Consider the following 14,554-nt stretch of genomic DNA (forward strand, 5'->3'; position numbering starts at 1 on the left):
AGAGCTGTGTCTTCATAATTTGGGGGTGAGTCTGGCCCAGGTCTTTCTCCTTATAGTGAGGCCTAGCTGGAAGTTGCATCCATATGCTGCCTCAGTGAGTCTGCCTGGCTCCTTGTCCTGTATCACCTTTCTGTGCCCAGAACCAGTTGACAGCCATACAGGAGGATTTTCTTGACCATTACCTAAGCATTTACACAGCCCTCGAAGATCACCATGACATACTGGTTACCACTGGATTGGCATCACTCAGTCTCTTCAATCAGCACTGTTTGAAGTTCTGACCTTCTTAATCTTCCTACATGAACTGAAATTCATCCAAGTTGGGGCAACAACAAAAATGGAACCAAGCTTCCATTCAATACAGACCACCTAGAATGTCATTTTAGATACACAACCAACAAAATAAATCTACTGCCCAGGTCACATCACAAAAACATAAACAACACTTAAGACTAAGAATATGCCCCACCCTCTCAAAACCACTGGTTCTATAGAAATGGTCTCTAATGGGAATTACCTAGATTAACCCCAGGATACAGAATTTTAAAGAACAATTGTAAACATGATTATGTTAATAAGTATTTTTGTCAACTTGATAAAAGTTAGTTACATAGACAGAGGGAAATCAGTTGAGTTCAATTAGATTGACCTAATCAATTAGATTGGCCTGTAGGCAAGCCTCTGTGGGCATTTTCTATATTAATGATTTGATGTGAGAGGGTCCAGTTCACTGTGGTAGTGCAATCATTAGGCAAGTAGTCCTGGGTGTTATAAAAAAAATAGATTGAGCAAGTCATGGGTAACACAATTGCAAGCAACATTTCTTCATGGCTTTTGTTTCAATTCCTGCCTCTAGGATCATGCCTTGTGTGATGGACTGTAACCTGTTAGACAAAATAAATCCTTTCCACCCCAATTTGCTTTTGGCCATGGTGTTCATCACAGTAACAAGAAACTAGAACAGAAATTGGTAGTGGGAAACGTGCTATTGCTGTGATAGACCTGGCCATATTGTCTTTGGGGGGACGGTGGAAGGGTTTTCTAAAACCCTTGGGCTAGAAATGCCACTGAGTACCTGAAGCTTAGTAGGCTATTCCCTGGGAGATCAGAACATAGATGTGTTGAGAGCGGTACGGATGATGGAGGCCTGGCTTGTGAAGTTTCAGAGCGAAGCAAAGACTCTATCAGGGTCATTTGTGTGATGTTCTGAATTAAGAATATGTTGTTTCTGGTTATCTAGAGATGAGAATTGGCTGTGATTAAGACGAGATGAGTGTCTTTTTCCCTTCGTATGCCACCAAAAATTCCATTGCTCTCATCGGCCACCCCCACTGTCCAGTGAAATGGGTATTGTCAGAACAAGCCATAACCAAAGTCTTGCTTCTGCTGATGTGTTCCTGATGCTGAGATCCAAAGTTTTAACTTGGGACGGAGGAAGGTAAATGTTGATGGATTTCCACTTTGTTGCCACATCGTGTTGGATAAATAAGAGTAACTCTCCTTCAAAGATCAGGATGGCCACCTGTACTTGTGCCAACAAATACATGGTAGAGTTGTGGCAAGGATGGCTTTCATATCAAAGTGAGGCTCCACCCTTTCCATGTCATTTGCGTCAGCAAGATGTCCTATGCTGGGGCTGTCAGGCTCCAGAGAGGCATTTGTGGTGCCTCTGGAAAGCCCCAGGGCACAGTGATCAGGTCATTATTCTTAAGTCTCAAGCCATATGACAAATGGCTGAGGTGCCTACTTAACATATTAAAGTGGACCTGGCCACCAGGTTCTCGCAGTATCCCTTAGTCAATACTTATTACAGGGTATGGCTGGCATACCTCATCCTCTCTAGCCCAGAGGTTGGGCTGCCCTTCCCCCAGAAGCTTTTCCTTATATAATATACACATTTTGGTTACCCATCTTTTTAATCCTTTGCCCTCTTGGCCAGTCTCTTGGCCCAGGCCACCCCTCTTGGTTGGTAGCGCATCTCTTGCTCTCCCCACCTCTTCGCACCGTCCAGGTCAGTCTCGCCATGTTCACTCTGGGCTCTCCCGGACGTCTTTGCCTCTGGCTATGTCTCTCCTTTTTGTCTACAATAAACTTTCCCTTCCACGATACCTAGGAGCAGCCATATCCTTCCTTTATATTTCTTTGTTTCTTTCCATTCATCTGGGGCTGAAACTCAGAAGCGGCATGAGTTCCTGCAAGGGAACTCAGGCTCTCTGAGCTGAGCTGCCGATCTGACTTTCCTACGGTATGTATGGATCATTTGTTTCTGGGGCTTTTGCCAGCCACCGCATTTGATTGAAGAGTCCACGTCTGTAGGTACTTCTTCCCTCCAGCTTATCTAACCATTCAGCTCTCCTCGCCTACTCAGTAAGTGTTCTCTCTCTGGAACCTGGAGCCTGATGCCCACTTTGGGGCACCCACCATGTGAGCATCTCTGTGTTACATCTTTCGGGGCCACACCATGTGGGTAATTCTGCTTACTAAGACTCTTGCTCCTCTCCCTCTCTTGGAACCCTCCGTTTTCTCAGAGCCTCTCCCAGGGCACTTCTTCAGCTCTACGCTCCTCTATCTTTTCTAACCACTGGTCTCTCCCCTTCTGCTGGACAAGTGCTGCTCCAGGGCTCCCTATGTTGTCTACTTTTACTACAAAAGCCACGCTTGTGTGCCAGAAAGCTTCCTCTTCTGGGCCACTATCACATGGAAAGCGCCACCTCTCCTCTGTGATTTGGGACGTTTCTCCCTGACAAGTCTCCGAGTCTACTTGGGGGTGCCCCAGATTGAAATTCTTGTTACCACAGCACTTAGCCCCTCTGTTCTCTCATGGCTCCTCAGCTCTTTCCTCCAGCTTCCTTGCCTTCAGCTAGGAGCTGGCTATTAAGTTACATAGCTTTTATACACACTTCTGTGTTTGTGACCCTTTTCTTGCCACCTTCTCCTTGGAGCTACCTGCTGTGCCCTCCTGGGCCTGTACATCGCTAGCTTCCTTGTTTCCCCCTAGGAGTAGCCTGCTAAGTCCTGCAGCTTCCTTAAGTTCTTCTGGGCCTCTGCGACCTTGACCTTCCTGTCTATAGCTCCCTCCTGGAAGTCCTGAAACTTCTCTCTGCCCTTGTGGCTTCTCTGATACTGGGACTCTCCCTTGGATGGAGTTCCTGCTTGATCCTCCTTGTCCCTTATGGCTACACTGTTTTCTGTCTCTTAGCTGCCTCTTGGAACTTATTGGAACCCTCCTTATGGCGGAATTTATTTCTTGACCCTTTCTCCTTGGACTAATTTCATTTCTCAGACTCAGACCTTTTCTTAAAGCATTGCTGTCTTACTGAAAATGGCCTGGCCTTAGTATAGGTCCATGACCAAAAATGGCATACCTGAGTTCCAAATTCTTGCAGATTATAACAACTTCTGCCACTGCACAAGCAAATTATTTCAAAATCTCTTAAACTTTCTCCTCCTTTTTTTGTTTTTTATTTTTGTTTTTGTTAGAGACAGGGTTTCTCTGTGTAACAGTTCCGGCTGTTCTGGAACTTGCTCTGTAGACCAGGCTGGTCTCAAACTCACAGAGATCCACCTGCCTCTTCCTCCCAAGTGCTGGGATTAAAGGGATTAAAGGTGCGCACCAGCACCTGGCCCTTTTTATTTTTTTCCTCATTCAATCATGTCCATTCACACCAAGCTGCAGAATAAGGAACATGTGATTGAGGCTGTGTGTAGAGCCAAGTTCAAGTTCCCTGTCCTCCAGGGGCTCCACATCTCAAAGAAGTGGGACTTCACCAAGCTTAATGCAAGTGGATTTGAAGACATGGTTGTTGAGAAGCAACTCTTTCATCATGGTTGTGGGGTCAAATATATCCCTAATCATGGCCTGGACAAGTGGTGAGACCTGCCTTCCCGAGAGCTTCCACAGAGCTCTCCTATACACGATATTCTGGGATCTCCAAACCAACTGATGTTGTACCTTTATCACTAGCCTCTCCCTGCTTCTCTTCTGGGACCCCAACTCTGACACATGGTGCCAAGCCTCTGCCTCCATCCACAGCCCCTTCATTCCTGGGGCTTCTACTACAACTGAGGCTGCACCTCCACCAGTGGTCTGTCTTGACCTCTCACAATGCCAAACATCAGTTTTTTTTTCCATGACCCTGTCAGTCCTGAAGCTTTCATACTACCAAAACTGGTGCAACCTGGGAGACTCTTACACATCACCAAGGTTGGGCTTCCAACATCTTGAGGAGTAAAAAGAGGACATGAACAAATGTCCAAATGAACTTTAAAATGATAGGAACAAATTCCTGATGGAAGTTGGAGAACACCAAAGTATGCAGCTGAATGAAATTAGGAGGACAATACAGCATTTGAAAACTGAATTCAATAAAGAGACAGAAACACCAACGATAACTCAAGCTAAAATGAAGGTAGAATTTAAAAAAGTGAATAATTCAATGAGAAAACTCAAGTAAGCCTTACCAGTAAAATGGATCAAACAGAACGCAGAATATCCAGACTTGAAAATAAAATAGAAATTATACTGCTCAGTGAAAGAAAATGATGAGTTAAAAAAACACATCATAGGAATCTACATGAGTTTTGACACAGCACGAGAAAAACAAATCTTTGGATCATAGGCATAGAAGAAGAATCAATGGCACGGACAATGTCTTCAGCAGGATAATGAAAGGAAACTTCTCCAGATTAAGAAAAGAGACACTTGAAAGATACACAAGAGGCACACAGAACACTAAGTAGACAGAACCATACTTCACATTCCATATTATAGTCAAAACACTAGATGTACAAAAAGGGGAAAGGGTAAGATGCAAGAAAAAAGTCACAGGTTACATATACAGGAAAAAAATCCCATCTGAACAACATTTAAAACACCACAAATGCCAATCCAGACTACTTTATCCACCAAAATTATCTGCCATAGTTGAAGGAGAAAAACAAACTTTCCATGATACAAATAGGGTAATACAGAGAATACTGAAAGCAATAATTTGGACTGAGGAGAGGAATAATCATAGCCAAGAGACCACAGAAAGAAAACAAATTAAGATATAATTACTGAAACACAAATTAGGACTAAGATTACAAACAAAATAAACAAAAGCCCCAAATGACAGCAATCAACACACACCTTTCAATAATAACTTCAAATATTAATAGCCTCACCTTCCCAGTCAAAAGACACAGGCTAGTTGAATGAATTTAGAAACAAGATTCTTTTTGCTATCTACATGAGACACATCTGACCTTGGAAGATAGGCACTACCTGAGAGCAAAAGGATGGGGAAAAGTACTCCAAGAATATGAAACCAGGAAGCAAGGAGCTGTTGTTTTACTGTTTGACAAAATCGACTTCAAAACAAAATTAATCAGAAGAGGTAAAGAAGGCTACCATTCTGGTCAAGGGAACAGTCAAGAAGTCACTGTAATCTCATGCACTCAATTTCCTAAGAAGCAAACCAATGGAAGTAAAGATACAGATTAAGAGCAATACAATAATGGCAGGTGATTTCAATACCCCACTTTCTCCATGAACTGATTATCTGGACCCAAAACAGAAAGGCACTGGAATTAAATGACACATATGATCTTGTCTATGCCTTTGATTCTTCCTCTTCTATGCCTATGATCCAAAGATTTGTTTTCTTGTGTTGTATCAAAGTTCATGTATATTCCTTTGATATGTCTTTTTTAACTCATCATTTCTTTCACTGAGAAGTATAATTTCTATTCTGTGTTCTGTTTGATCCATTTTACTGGTAAGGCTTTCCCCTGAGTTTTCTCATTGATTTTTTTCAATTCTATCTTCATTTCATGTTGCATTACCTTTACTCAAATGGACTTAATAGGCAACTATATAATATTTCACCCAAATGCCAAAAGATTTTATTCAACATCCAATAAAAGTTTGTTTAAAATAAGCAATATATTAGAACACAAAACTAATCCAAAACCAACCTACCAAACAAACAAACAATTAGAAAAATTGGGATAACTCCATGCATTTTATCTGGTGTAAAAGAATTAAATTTTACTAGGAATTTCATAAACACATGGAGATTAAACAATACTGAATAATAAATGTGTCAAAGAAGAAATCAGGAAGAAAATAAAAAATCACATAAATAAAATAAAATGAAAATACAATTTCTTAAAACTTCTGGAACACATTAAAATAGTTATAAAATGGAAATTTGTAGCTCTAGGTGCCCACATTAAGAAAAATTCAAAAAGAGCACAAAAAAGATACCCTAATGAGTTTGTAAAACTTATTTCTTTTCTCCTTATTGTTAAATCTATCTTTTTAAAAGCATTATTTTCTCATTTTACATACCTATCCCAGTTCCCTCTCTCTTCCCTTCTCCTGATCTCCACACCTTCTCCCCACTCCAGACTCCCATCCACTCCTCAGAGAGGATAAGGCTTCCCAAAGGAGTCAACAAAGTCTGACACATCACTTTGAAGCAGAACTGAGTCCCTCTCCCTATACCTAGGCTGAGCAAGCTATCCCTCCAAAAATAGTGGGCTCTAAAAATGCCAGTTAAAGCAGTAGGGATAAATCCTGGTCCCATGCCTGTAGACTGCCCAAGCCACACACGATCAAGTTGGTTTCATTCCAGAGATGCAGGGATGGTTCAACATACAAAAATCTGTCAATGTAATCCACCATATAAACAAACTGTAAAAGAAGAACCACATGATCATCTCATTAGGTGCTGAAAAGGTCTTTGACAAAATCCAACGTCCCTTTATGATAAAGGTCTTGGAGAGATCAGGGATACAAGGAACATATTTAAACATAATAAAAGCAATATACAGCAAGCCGACAACCAAAATAAAATTAAATGGAGAGAAACTCAAAGCGATTCCACTAAAATCAGGAACAAGACAGGGCTGTCCACTGTCTCCATATCTATTCAATATAGCACTTGAAGTTCTAACTAGAGAAAAACTCATTTCTAAAGAGTTCAGGAAAACAAGAACAAGCCAAACCCAAAATAGATGGGAAGAAATAGTAAAAAACAGGACAGAAATGAATGAAATAGAAACAAACAAAAATACAGAGTTAATGAAACTAAGAGCTGGTCCATTGGAAAAACAACCCCACAATTTACAGACCCTTGGCTGAGACATAAATTAATAAGAAACGAACAGGTAAACATTACAATACACACTAAGAAAGTAAGAACAGTATAGGGGAGTAGTTAAAAACCCTGCACTTCATTAAATAAAAACATTTGAACCAACAAAGTTAAACCAAGAGGAGATCAACAACTTGAACACACCCAAATAGGGAGATTGAAACTAATGAAAAGCCTAACTTAAAAAAAAAGTTCAGGTCCAGATGGAGTCACAGCTGAACGCTACCAGACTTTCAAAGAAGAACTACAACCAATACTTCTTAAATTATTAAAAAAACAAAAACAAACAAAGAGAAACAGTAGGAGCATTTCCAAATTCCTCTAGTACCAAAGCCAGGTAAGGACACAACAAAAGGGCCTGGAGAGGTGGTTCAGCAATAAAGAGTACTTACTGCTTTTGCAGAGGACCTGGGTTTCGTTTCCAGCACCCATATGATGCGTTATAATCCTCTGTAACTCCAGTTTCAGGAGATCCAGCACCCTCTTCTGACTTCTGTATGAACCAGGCATGCATGTGGAACACATTCATACATGTAGGCAGAATACCCATGCACACAAAATAAAAATAAATAAATCTAAAAGAAAACAACAACAAATAAAGAGAACAAAAAGCCAGTATCCCTGATGAACATAGATGCAAACGTTCTAAAAAATAACAGCAAACTGATAATGTGTTACTTTTTACTCCTTGGCAATCTGAAGGCAAGATGGGTTGCCAGCAGCTGAGGACAAAGGCTTCATTAAACTGGACTAAATGATGTATCGTCCTCGAATGGCTTATTCAAGTCCATCTACCAAGTGAAAAAGATCATAATCCTTTGTACATAAAAAACCCTTTAAGACCCTCAAAAAATTGAAAACCAAATACAGATATATCTCAAAAAGATATATATGTGACTAAGTTGGCTTTATCCCAGAGATGCAGAGATGGTTCAACATATACAAGTCAATAAATGCAATAAATCACACAAATGAACTTAAGATAAAAATCACATAATTATTTCAATATATGCAGAAAAAATCCAGCATGGATTCATGATAAAAGTCCTAGAAATAATAGGCCTGGAAGGAATTTATCTCAATATAGAGACTGTGAATGACAAACCTATAGCCTTGAATAGAGAAAAACTCACAGCAATCCCATAAAAATCAGGAATTAGACAGGGATGTCCACAATTTCCACTTCTTTTCAATCTGCTTCTTGAAGGATTGGCTAGAGTAATAATAAAAGGAAATCAAAAGGATATAAATAGGAAGTCAAATTGTCTGTATTTACAGATGGCATATTATATATGAGATCCAAAAGTTTTCACTAAAAAAGTTCTAGAAATGATCAATTTCATCTATGTGGCAGGATACAGATTGAACCCAGAAAAATCAGTAACTGTTCTATATGCCAATAACAAACACACTACACTAAAAAGAGATAATAGAAGTACTTATACTCAGGGAGGAGGTCCTAGGTCCTGCCTAAAGTGATGTGACAGACCTTGTTGACTCCCCATGGAAGGCCTCACCCTCTCTGAATAATGGATAGGGAATGGGGTGGGGGAAGGAAGGGTGAATAGGAGGAGGGCAGGGAGAGGGACCTGGGATTGGTATGTAAAATAAAAAAGATTGTTTTTTTTTAAAAAAATGCTTGTACTCACAATAGTCTCAAAAATACATAAGAATAAACCTAAGCAAGAAGGTGAAAGACCTTTGCAATGAAAACTTTAAATTTCTGAAGAAAGAGATTGAGAAAGATATTAGAAGATTGCAAGACTTCCCATGCTCAAAACCTGGAGAATACTGTGAAAATGACCATTCTACCAAAATCAATGTATAGATTCAATATAACCCCAATCAAAATCCCCATGACATTCTTAATAGAAATGGAAAAGACTATAAAATTCATATGGAAGTCCCACAGACTCTGGATAGTCACAGCAGTCCTGCATGAAAAGAATAATGCTAGAGGGATTACCATACCAGATTTCAAGTTATATTACAGAGTTCTAGTTAAAAAAAAGTGATAGTGGAACAAAAATTGAGGAGTAGATCAAAGGACCAGAACAGAAGCCCAGTATTAAACATACATAATTGTAGATACCTGATATTCAACAATGATACTGAAGATACACACTGGAGGAAACACACTCTCTTCAACAATGGTGCTGGGAAATCTGGGTGTCCATATGTATAAGAATGAGTTTAGAGTCATGTCTATCACCATATATAAAAATCAACTCAAAATGATTCAAAGACTTCAATGTGAAACTTGAAACTCTGAAACTTCTTTAAGAAAACATAGAGGATAGCCTACAAGATATAGGTACAGGAAAGGAATTTCTGAGTAGAATTCCATTTGCTATGGAATTGCTTCAACAGTTGGCAAATGGGGTCTCATAAAACTAATAAGTTTTTGAACAACAAAGGAAGTAAATCAAGCAAGTAAAGAGGAAACTCACAGAGTGGGAGACAGTATTTGTCAGTTATACACCTGATAAAGGCTTAACATCCAGGATATAGAAACACCTAAAAATATGACCAATAAAGATGAGCTATGTATCTGAACAGAGTTTACAAACAAGAAATAAAAATTGCTAAAAATATCTTTAAAAGTGTTCAATATTCTTAGCAATAATGGAAATATAAATCAAAACTACTTTGAGGTTTCATCTTTCTCCAGTCAGAAAGGCTAAGATCAAGAAAACAACTGACAGCAAATACTGCTGAAGATGTAGGAAAAGGGGAACCCTCATTTACTGTTGGCTATATTGCAAGCTAGCCACTGTGGAAATCAGCATGGAGAATTCTCAAAAAGTTATGAGTAGACCAACTGTATCACCCAGCTACACCACTCATTGCCATGTGCCAAAAGGACTTGACAACCTGCTCCACAGGCATATTTGCTCAGTCATGTTCTTCGCTGCCCTATTCAAAATACATAGGAAATGGAAACAGCATAAATATCCTTCAACTGAAGGATGGTTAATGAAAATGTGGCACATATACAGCAATGAATTCTATTCAGCTGCAAAGATAAAGGAGATTATAAAATTTGGAGGTAAATTAATGAAAATGGGAAATATAATGGTTGAGGTAGACCAGATCCATAAAGATGTTCTATGTTCTTTCATTTCTAGATCTGTGGTAGTTACTTTCGTATTTCTGTCACAAAACACCATGACCAAGGCAACTTATATTTTCCAAGGAAAATTATAAAAGAAAGTTTTTAGTTTGGCCAGTGTTTTCAGAGAGTTAGAAAATGTGATGGTGGAGCAAAGGCATGGTTGCAGGAACAGCTAAGAGCTTATATCTTAATCTGCAGATTGGGAAAAGAGAGCACACACTGGCAATGTCATGAGTATTTTGAAATCTCAAAGACTGACCACAGTGACACACTTTCTCCAACAAAGTTACACTTCCTAATCCCTCCCAAACAGTTCTACCAACTAGAGACCAAGCATTTAAGTATATGCTCCTGATCAGGGTTCTTCTACCCATCTCCTCCATATCCTCCCCATGATCCAATCCCATATCTCTCTTTAGAAAACAAAGAGGCAAATAAAAACCCAAACAAACCAGAATAAAAAAATGAAAGAGCACAAGAAACACACACACACACACACACACACACACACACACACACACACACACACATAATCATAAAAACACATAAATGAAAGCTATAATATACAAGCAAAAGACCAGTAAGATTAAAAAAAGTGTCCAAACAAATCTTTATGAGACAAGAATCAATGAAAAGCACCATTGAGTTAATTTTGAGTTGCTTTCTATTGAATGAATGAATGAATCACTCTCATATATATATATATATATATATATATATATATATATATATATATGGAATTTATTGGAATGACTTACAGGCTGCAGTCCAGCTAATCCAACAATGGTGAACTGTGAGTGAAAGTACAAGAATCTAGTAGTTGCTCACTCCCACGAGACTGGGTGTCTCAGCTGGTCTTCTGTATGTGCTGGAATCCTGAAAAGGTAGGCTCCAATGCCAGTGAAGGAATGTGCTAGCAAGAGGAGTCAAGCAGACAAAGAGCAAAACCTTCCTTCTTCTGTGTCCTTATATGGACTTCAAGCAGTAGATGTGGCCCAGATTAAAGGTGTGTCTTCTCACCTCAAGATCTGGATTAAAGGCCCGTGTCTTCCTGCCTCAAGATCCTGAACAAAGGAGTTTCTTCCTACCCCAAAGGTCTGGACTAGAAGTAGATTCAACCACTTCAAACTATGCAGAAAGTCTTTTACAGATGTGCCCTCCATTTCCAGATTATAGTTCGTTCTAGACATAGTCAAGTTGACAACCAAGAATTGCAATCACAGTCTGAGATTCTGGCTCCTACAGTTTGCTTCATAGATGTATGAAGGGAAAGAGCGGAGGAGTGGATCTGGGAAAGAGGAGAGGTTGGGGACAAGAACTGGAGTAAGGGGAAAAGGGAAGCCATGTTCGGGGTGTAATGTATGAGAGAAGAATAAATAATAAATGAAATTTATTGAGTCAGAAAACAACAACGAAGAAGAAAAGTAGAGAGGAAAGACTTATTTTGACTCGTGATTTCAGAATAATCAATCTGAGTGTTTTTTGTCCCCATTTATTTGGTCAGGACATCATGTTGTCAGAGCATGTGGCAGAGGAGCACTCTCTTCTCATGGCTGGCAGGAAGTACAGTAAACAAGACAGGAAGGGACCAGGAACAAGACGCCCAAAATTGGGTCACTAGTTAGGTATCTAGGCTTAACTACCTGAACCTTTGGGAAGATTTTAATATTTATAGCTCATTCGTTTTACTGCTAAGTAGTCTTCCAAGGCATGGACAGACCTTAGTGGTGTGGGAGGATTGTCTGTATTCTGTCAATCATGTTTTAAATAAATGCTGATTGACCAGGCAGGAAGTATAGGTGGGTCAACCAGACAGTAAGTAGAGGTGGGGCGATGAGAACAGGAGAATTCTGGGAAGGAGGAAGCCCATTCCTCACCAGTTCTGCCCAGATCACCAAAGAAGCAGGATGTGACCTGCCCTGCTGAAAAAGGCACTGAGCCATGTGGCTAACATAGATAAAAATAATGGGTTGATATAAGTTAAGAGTTAATAAGAAGACTGAGCTAATGGGCCAATCAGTTTATAACCTAATGTAGACTCTCTGTGTGATTTTCTTTGGGACTTGCTGGTTGTGGGGTACCAGGCAGGACAGAAACCCCAACAAGCAGACCCTCATGTTACAACTTAGTTTAACTTCTCATTTGTACATTCACCATTGGATTTTTTCCAATGCTTTACTATTACAAAGCTGCTGTAAACATCTGTGTATAGTCTTTTTTGAAAAATATGTTCACATATTTGTTAAATAAATACCCAGAAGTGTGATTGTTAGACCAAATAGTAGTGACATGTTTAGTTTAAGAAACAGCCCAAACTTTTCTAGAATGGTTGCAATATTTTATACGTTCCAAATGATGCATAAGGAATCACATTTCTCCACATCTTTGCCAGTATTTGGTGATATCATAATTTCATTTTAGCTACTCGGAGAGGTGTCACACGATATTGTTCTGTGACTTAATTTGACTTAATTTGTGTTTTTTTAATGGCTAGTAACCTTGATAGGTGTATCCCTTCATACACAGGGATGTATATGTGTACATGTACTTCATTTACATGTGTAAATAACACAGGTTATTTACCTGTGTCCTAATCAAATTAGTTGTGACTTTACTATCGACCTTTGAAAATTTTTTACACATTCTGACTATAAGACCTTTGACAGAAATATGGTTTACAAATTATATCTTCAGGCTCTGGCTCACCATTTCTTAATGGGGTCTTTGCAGAGTGAAAAATTATACATTTTTGATGAATTAGAATTTAGCAACAATTTTATGGCTCATGATTTCATTGTCCTATCAAAGGCCCCTTAACTTAGCCTTAATTCCTAGATATTTTCTTTTATAGTAAATTTTAAAATTTTCATAGTTTCATTTAAAATTTGAATGTGTGATTAACTTTGGGTTTATTTTTGTATGTGCACTTACAAACTATAACATATGACTTGTGCAGTTTTGCTGGTTTTTTCATATGAGTCAAAAGCTCTTATTTATATTTAGACTGATATTGAACACTATATATACATAGGTATGTGTAAAACTCATGCTACTAATTCACATTTTTAGTTATTATTAGAACCACCCTAAACAGCAAATAGAAAATACTAGGGCAGGATGAGGGAGGGTGGGTGAGACTGAGGGGCAGGGAAGATGTGGGAATGGATATGCACAGTAAGAACAGACGTTGACAGCACTTTCCCCTGATTTCTGATGAGAGCCCTCATTGTTTCATTTTATAGCACAAATTCTTTCTGACTCTGGCTATTGATACATTGGAGCATTATGATATTATTTTAGAAAAAATCTTATCTGTTCTTTGAAACTTTAAAAAATTATCTTATTCTTTTTTATGTGTATAATATATGTGTGTCTGTGTACCACTTACGTGCACTACCCAAAGAAGCCTGAAGATCACTTGGATCTGGAGTTACAGATAGTTGGAAGTTGCCATGTGAGTACTGGGAATTAAACCCAGATCCTCTAGAAGACCAGTTCTTAACTGTCTTGAGCCATCTCTCCAACTCCAATATTCTTTTAATTCGAACATAAAAATTTGTATGAAACTTTGCCTTATTATTTCATATCAAATTTCATTAATTTTAAAAGGTTTAAATTGATACATAATAATTGTACAAATTTATTGGATGCAGTGTCATGTTTTGACTCTTTGTGCACAAAAATGTGGAATGCTTGTATTTGTGTGTAATCCTTCCACAGGTGCCGTTTTAATCTCTTCTGTGTCGTTCCAGTTTTTGTCTATGTACTGCTGAAGTGAGCACAGAACCAAGTAATATTTCAGTCTGTTGAAGCATTAGTTAGTGGGTAGGCCAACTCTTACGCTCTATCTTTTCTTTTGTGTTTCTACTTGTACAACAAAAACCTTGCCCCAGATGGTCCTTTCTGAAGGTTCTTCAAATTGAGAAACTGATCATTTCACTTAAAGGCTTTTCTCAAACACAGCTTTGTGGTACGTGGGACTGTAAAGACCATGGCCCTTTGAGTATGGGACTTCTCTGAAAATAGGCCCCCTGATTTGTATTTTTTAAATTTCTCCACTATACTTTGTGCATCATAGATGGCGGTTAACTATTGTCTGGAAAAAGAGTGAATGAGTGAAGGGAATGCTGTTTGTTTTGTACCTCACAGCTGCTTCAGAATCAACAATTTTCCTTTTTCATTACCGGAACACTTTGTGCCAACCTTATGCACTAGAAAGTCTGACTGTCATAGAAAAGGGGGCACCAACACTGCCCTATGACAACAATTAGCCTCTTGGAACTGTCCTTCATTCCTG

The 14,554-nt window shown here is 38.9% G+C and overlaps 1 non-coding gene and 1 pseudogene across 1 annotated transcript; one reads left to right on the forward strand and one right to left on the reverse strand.

The window, feature by feature from the left end:
• The first annotated feature begins 1,351 nt into the window (after positions 1-1,351).
• On the forward strand, positions 1,352-3,874 carry LOC125389237 (large ribosomal subunit protein uL16-like; annotated as a pseudogene).
• A 10,061-nt stretch (positions 3,875-13,935) lies between these two features.
• LOC125389524 (U6 spliceosomal RNA) lies at positions 13,936-14,039 on the reverse strand. The gene has a single exon (XR_007228474.1). It is a non-coding gene; the product is annotated as a U6 spliceosomal RNA (small nuclear RNA).
• Positions 14,040-14,554: the final 515 nt, after the last annotated feature.

Source organism: Myodes glareolus, chromosome X, assembly GCF_982192425.1.
Source record: "Myodes glareolus chromosome X, mMyoGla1.1, whole genome shotgun sequence".
NCBI lineage: Eukaryota > Metazoa > Chordata > Mammalia > Rodentia > Cricetidae > Myodes > Myodes glareolus.